Raw genomic sequence first — 7,334 nt, 5'->3', positions numbered from 1 at the left:
TTTCTTTACCTTATAAATTATCCAATCTCAGATATTCTGTTATTGCTGCAGGAAATGGATTAAAATATTCATCTTTTTCAACAAGAATATGAGATGAAAATCAAAAAGAATCACCCTATAAACCTGTTTTGAAATGAGTGCAAAAAAGAAAAAAAAAAAAAAAAAACCCTACAAAAGAAATCATCCAAAGAAACAGAGGGTGAGTTCAGCAAGTTCTCTATAATATCAAAAAATTATAGGAGAAATGGGCTGTGGTTGTGGCTCAGTGGTAGAGCACTTGCCTAGCATGTGTGAGACACTGGGTTAAATCTTCAGCACCACATAAAAATAAACAAATTTTTAAAAAGGTATTGTGTCCACAACTAAAAATATTTTTTCAAAAACCAGCTTTATTAAAAAAAACATAGGAAATAAATGTAAATTAAAAATATTACAGAGAAGAAAACCATATATAAGCAACCAAAATAAAAATAACCCTAATTTAGGACTTTCATTCATTGATTTGTTCAATGAGAAATGACTGAATACCCCTCTGTGTTTGTGCTTGGAGTACTTTTAAATGCTGAGGACTTAGCAGCATCTAAGTTGGGCAACAACTCTTCCCTCAAGGAATTTACAACCTAGGGTAGACAAGGGGAGAGAGGTGGAGAAAATATAATGCAGTACGAATTTTGATAATCTTACAAGAAAAAAAAATGTGTGAAAAGGTATTGAATGACCAGTAAGGTTCTCTCTGACCACATTTTATCTGAAATCCATATAACATGAATCACTCAGGCCTGTAAATATCTGGGGAGATGTTCTAAGCACATACAGAAATTTTATACTTCAGATGTCTGACTTGTGATTTCTTATTTTACAATGGTGCAAAAGCCATATCGACTCAGTGGGAAATGTACTTTCATCTTTTCCTGGGCTAGTGATATGCTATGTGATACTTTCTCATGGTGGTAGGAAGTGACAGTCAGCTGCCACTTCCATTTAGCCACATGATCACGAAGGAAACAACTTACTCTATACCAAACTGAGTTACTAAGTTGTGATATTTGGTAGGTTAGATGTATTAAATGCATTTTCAACTTACCCTATTTTCAACTTAGGATGGTTTTATCAGGATGTAACTCCATTCTAGCTGACAAAGCATCTGTGTAGCCACAGATTAAAAAAAAAAAAAAATTATTGAAAAAAATAGGGGCCGAGGTCAGAGCTCACAGTGTCCAAAAATATGTAATCAGTGTTTGTGAAAAAGAAATGAGCACAAGAAAAATATATATTTTAAAATAGGACAAATGATGCTTAAATTTGAAGATCAAAAGAGTAATGCTCTCATGACAACTTGATATTTAAATGATCACCAATAGAATATAAGAAAAATATATGTAATCAGTCCTGAGTCTGGGCTGGTCTTGTGCTTGTTTTGAGCAATAGCCTGTGGTGAAAGAGATGTTGTGTCAGCTCCAAGCTCAGGCTGAAGAGGGCTTGCATACTTCCACTGCCCTCTTGCAACCCCATTCCCATACTGTGAACAACGCTGGGCAACCTGCAGGACCAGGGGATATTGCACAGCCAGGACACTCCCATTGTCCCCGACAAGAGATAACCAATGACATGCAAGTAAAGTGACTGTACGCCAGTCAGGTTCCAGCTGACCCAGGTCCTGACCCATTCACCCACAATCAGTCAAGTCTGATCAGCAGAACCACCCCACAGACAGGTGGACTTGTCAGCAGTGACAAGTGATGTTTGTGTTCAGCCACTGTGTTTTGGAGTAATACGTTAAGCAACAAAATCTGAGTATATAAGTGTATTTCAAAAATTATTTTTCTCACCTTTAAAGAACCAATTTAGAAAATAGTACATCTTTTGTAATGGAATGTTTACCTGAAATTCACATATCAATGATCATTATCACTCAGTATCCATGGGAGTTAGGTTCCAGAATCGCCTGTGAATACCCACACCCGTGGAGTTCAACTCCCTTAAAAAAAGGTGGGGTAGTATTTGCATATAACATATGCAATCTTTCTGTATACTTTAAATCATCTCTAGATTACTTATAATGCCCAGTACAATGTAAATTCTATGTAAATGGTTGTTATACTATATTATCTAGGCATCAGCAACAAGAGAAAAAAGTCTGGACATGTTCAGTACAAGCACATTTTTTTTTTTTCAAATATGTTTGATCCATGCATGGTTGAAGCCACAGAAAGCTGATTTTATGTTTTAGTTTCTTTTTCTTCTGTTAAAGTGGAATGATATTTATACTTTTTATTAAAGGTACAGAATACTTTTTATTAATACTTATATTGTAAAAACTGATACCCTTTTACCAAAATTCTACTGATTTATCTATCTTCATAACTGTATATATTTGTGAACAGATGTCAGGAACAAGTTTCACCAAGTGTTAATAATTGTTCTTTCTCAGTGGCAAGATTTAGTGTCATTTTTGAATGGTTCTTTGTAGTTTTCTATATTGCTTGGGTGTATTGTAATGGATATGTAACAATGTTATAAAAGCCAGTTGAACCATTCTTTCAAAAAGAGCATGATATGCAGTTAGGAAGAGCTCAAAAAGAAAGGGGACATGTTCAAAGAACATGGAACAACGTGGGACCCTGGATTGGTTCCTCAACACCAAAATGGACGTTTATGGAAAAACTGCTGAAATTCAAATAAGGCCTTCAGAGTCATTTAGTATTGGATAAATGTTAATTAACCAATTTGATCATTGTATTGTGATTATGTAAGAGGCCAATAACAGGGGAAGTTGGATGAAGGGCAAAAGGGAACTGTAGGTACTATTTTTGCAACTCTGCCTAGAATTATTTCAAAATAAAAAAGAGCATGAAATTATATCAAATTGTGTAAGGAAAACATTGGAATTTGCTCTGTTATTTTTAAATTGTAAACCCTATTATTCTTCGTGAAACACATGTGGGGAACAATTTAAAAGTGACCAATAGTGAATGCATATACTAAATAAAAATTGCTATTAGGTATATGATGTTTAAACATTTTTAAAAAATATTTATTTACTTATCTTTGCAGTACCGGGAATCAAATCCAGCACCTCCAGCATGCTAGGTGAGCACTTTGCAGAAATACATCCCAGTTCCTGATTTCAATTTATAATTTTAGAGTACCAGAATATTCTGGGAAAGTGGTTTGTTGATGTACAAGTTTGATGTCCTGAGAATCTTCTCATGTTTGTTATTAATATTTGGCAATGTTTGGCCTTTCTAGGAGCAGATCAATTCCTTATTCTGTACAAGCAGAAGTTTATATACTCCTTATAATTTTAGGTGATCAGCAGTATATTTATAGCTTGGTTGCAGGATTTTGTTAGCTTTGACCAAAGGAATAATAAGGGAATTAGAATACTGCGTCACATCTGTAAGTTAGCAAAAAGGTGATAAATATATAATATGAATGAGGAAGTCATACAAGCCTGAGATTTCTGATGCATTAGAGAAAGACTGATCCAGTTTGAAGTGGTGCTTTCCTTAGATGAGCAATACTCTGTTTTTTATCAATTATACTATTCTTTACATCCATTTTGGTACCATGACTGAATGACATTTGTAACACACACCACATGCCGAGATACTCTCTAAATGTATAAATAAACAACTACGATGCATTCCAATTGTTTCATAAAGGAGCTATTTTTAGAAAGAGTAGAATAACTTCATCCCGGATTCATCATAGAGAAATTCCTAGATGGATTCTGACACAAATAGAAAGAAAATGAGAAAAACCTTGGAGATTTGGAAGTGACAAACCGCATTTCCCTTAGTTTGGAAAGAGTACTGATTTATTCTTATAAAAGAACAATAATTCACACCAAGAATATTAAATTTGTTTACAAAAGTTGGGTCTGAAACTTCTAAAATACTACAGTCAAGTCAGATGTCAAGAATGTTAATTAGCCGAAGGAAGGGGAGAGTGGACGGGAGGCAGGCCTCAGCACCAGCTCACTCTGTAAACAGCTGTGTGTCTCGAATTCCACAGCAAGTACACGGAGGCTTTCTTTGAACCCAAGAGATAATAAATGATAAAGCATCTAGCAAAGAAAATATGAAAAATTGCTATTCAAAAACTGTTAATTGAACAAATGCCCTCTGCTTGTAAATGACCAAAATTTGGGCTTTGATTGGTCCAGCTAACCAATGTGTATTTACTGTTTAAATTTTCTTTCTGCTTTTCTCATTGTGCTCATTTTTTGTTTTGGTTAGTTTGTATCCTCTGTTAAGATGATGTCTACCAAGTGAGTACAAAATGCAGAGACAGTTTTAAAGTCCCTTGATACTCTACTGTTTAACCATCAACTTATTAGCCCAGGCACAAAACAGAGAAGAAAGATACATGCATATTAAAACCAACAAACAGGCTTGCCAGATACAGTGGTGCATGCCTGTAATCCCAGCTACTTGGAAGGCTGAGGCTGGAGGATTGCAAGTTCAAGGCCAGCCTCAGCAAGTTAGCAAGACCCTGTCTCAAAATAAAAATTAAAAGGGCTGTATATGTAACTCAGCAGTAAAGCTCCCCTGGGTTCAATCTCCAATACTGGAAACAACAACAAAAAAACACTAACAGGCTTTTAAATTCTCCATACTCTCATATCCTAAACTATTTAGATATAATTGTACACATGAATGTACATAACTTTGACAACTAATTTGTTACTTTATCTTTTTTTTTTCCTTTTAGTTCCAGAGTTTAACCAAACAAATCTCTTCTTTTGTGCAATGTCACCCTAAATTCAAGACAGTAGGTACTGGCAGTCAAGTCTCATGATATATCCTCCATCTGTCTTTTGTTCATCAATGTCATGGTGAGCTTGGAAGTTGAAGGGTCATTTTTCACTACTCAATCCATTTAAAACTAACCCCAGATAAAATTAAAATGCTACACAAATCAAGCAGAATTATATATATATATATATATATATATATATGTAAAAACTATAATATATATTACATATAATATATATATATTAGTTGTAGATGGATACAATATCTTTATTTATTTTTATGTAGTGCTGAGACTCGAACCCAGTGCCTCACTTGTGCTAGGCAAGCGCTCTACCAGTGAACTCCAACCCCAGTCCCAAGCAGAGTTGTTTCAAATATTAATTTTGTATGTACACCATAAGAATTCTAAGTCAGTTTTGCCTAAGGAGTAAAAGGAAACACAGCAAAACATTATATTTTCAGAAAATGTGCCTGGAAATGAGTGCTTGTGTTACTAAGAACTTTGATTAAAGATAAATAAAATTCTCTAGGATAATAATAATAATTGCTAAAAGAGGACAAAATCTCCCCACCAATGAAATTATTCACATATTCATTAAGCAAAAATTTAGTGAAAGCCTTGAGCCCAGAATCTACGATACAGCCATGAATCAATCCCTTTGCTCTTCTCCCCCGTCTTTAAAATTTCTCCCACGACCTATGTACTCACTAGAATCGCAAATGGTTTAATGAATTGGGCAAGCAGTAAGGTCAAAGCCAACTCTGATACATTTTTGACATTTGCTGATAAAGATACATTGGGTGTTGGTGTTTTTCTTTCAACCTAGGAATGTTCCACCCATCCTGGTGAGGAAGGAACACTGGGTTCAGAGAACCCTGAGTCACTGTTCACTCTGCAGATATCGGTGGAGAGGAAGAATTGATGCAAAGTGGACTTGAGACAGCAGAACAGACCTGGAGGTCTGCTTTGCCTTCTATTCCAAAGCCAAGCATTGGATTTTCAAGGCCAAATTTTGTTGTTGTTGTTTTGTTTTTTCAAATCTCATTTGCAGTGTGCAGCCTGCAGTACAAAGTTCAGGATCTGCCTCAAAGATCAGCAGTTCTTTGGCGTCTGAGACAACTGTGCCACCTGGCCCTGCTCAGATGCCATCCCTCCTCTCAGGAGAGCCAAGCCCAACACCAGGCCAGCTGAAGAACCAGTTATTTGTGCACAGAGTTTAAAATGGGGATCAGAAATGGCACGTTTGTTGAGAGGCAGGATGACTGCATGATCTATCGTCCAAATGGGACACTTTCCAAAGAGGGCACCGTTAATAATCATGCCATGTTAACAGCCATAAGTGGAGCCTACCCGGGGACAAACTGGGACACATGGCCTCGCTAGTGGGAGGAGACCTGCTCAGGATGTCTGCATTTTCTCTTCAGTAGGTTTGCAATTACGGCACACTCGAAACATTTATAGCTTCCCCAGGCTTCACCTCCAGGGTTACATTGCCTGGAAGTGATTTTGAGGGTATATTTTGGGGCAAAACAGACTTGTTCAAGAAAATGTCCTTATGAATGTGTAGCAATGACTACCGAAGTCACATTCCCACTTGCCTTTCCCATGTGGTTAGAGAAGATTCTAGAATTAGAAAAGAACCCCCCTCTACCCCAAAATGAAAGACCTGCTCTAACGGCTTAATTTTGCCCTTCAGAAAGCAAGCGTACAGAGTGGCCGGTGGGATCTTTAAAAGTGTTCCCCATCAATCCTCTACCTCTCTTTCATTCTGTCTGTGAGGCTATCTTATTTCACTTTTGGAAAAGTTATTTTAATCTCCAGCTTAGAAACTGATAACAGTTTGTCAATATGAAGGAAGTCCATTATGTGGGAATCTCACATCACCTTTGCCAGAGCACGGTGCACTGTCCAGCAGCCATTATTTTATGCTTCATGTCTTTCTTTATTTGAAATACCTTTGATGTGTCCTCTCAAACAAAAATGGAGTTGGTGCACAGCTCAGAGAGGAACGCCTGAGCGGCCACGGGAAGAGATGGGACTGGGGAGCTGGGTGGGGGGTGGGGCGGAGGGGTGTAAATAAAATAAAGGCCTGGGCAGAGCTACAAGAATATTTAGCATTCCTGGCTTCCCACAAAGGGTAGGTCAAGGAGAGGGAACAAGCAGTTGGGAAGCAGAGCACACCACAGCTATTCTTTTTCAGGCCTAACCCAGTCCACTGTAGCACATAAATGTCCCCAGTGGGAAGACCTTGAGTTTATTCCACCGTGTGGCTAATGCTCGGTAATCACACACGATGCCTGTCCATCTGCAGGATGGGGTCAAACTGTGGCAAAGATGCAGCTGCTGATTTTGGCTGTGTGTTAAATCCACTTTTGCTCAGCAATCGTCAAAGCCATATTCAGAACACCCTGTTCAAGGGATGGAGCACTTAGAAGTCCGGTTCCCCAGGCCCCAGTCAAAACAAAGTCCACTTCTTTATGGTGTGCCACAGGCAGTCTGCTTCAGGAACCTGATGTCAGCTTTTTGGACGGAGGTTCTGGAAGAGGAACCATGCTCGCTGTTACTTGCGTGAG

This window comes from Sciurus carolinensis, chromosome 13, assembly GCF_902686445.1.
Source record: "Sciurus carolinensis chromosome 13, mSciCar1.2, whole genome shotgun sequence".
Classification (NCBI taxonomy): Eukaryota; Metazoa; Chordata; class Mammalia; order Rodentia; family Sciuridae; genus Sciurus; species Sciurus carolinensis.
Note: the sequence above shows the minus strand (reverse complement) of the source record.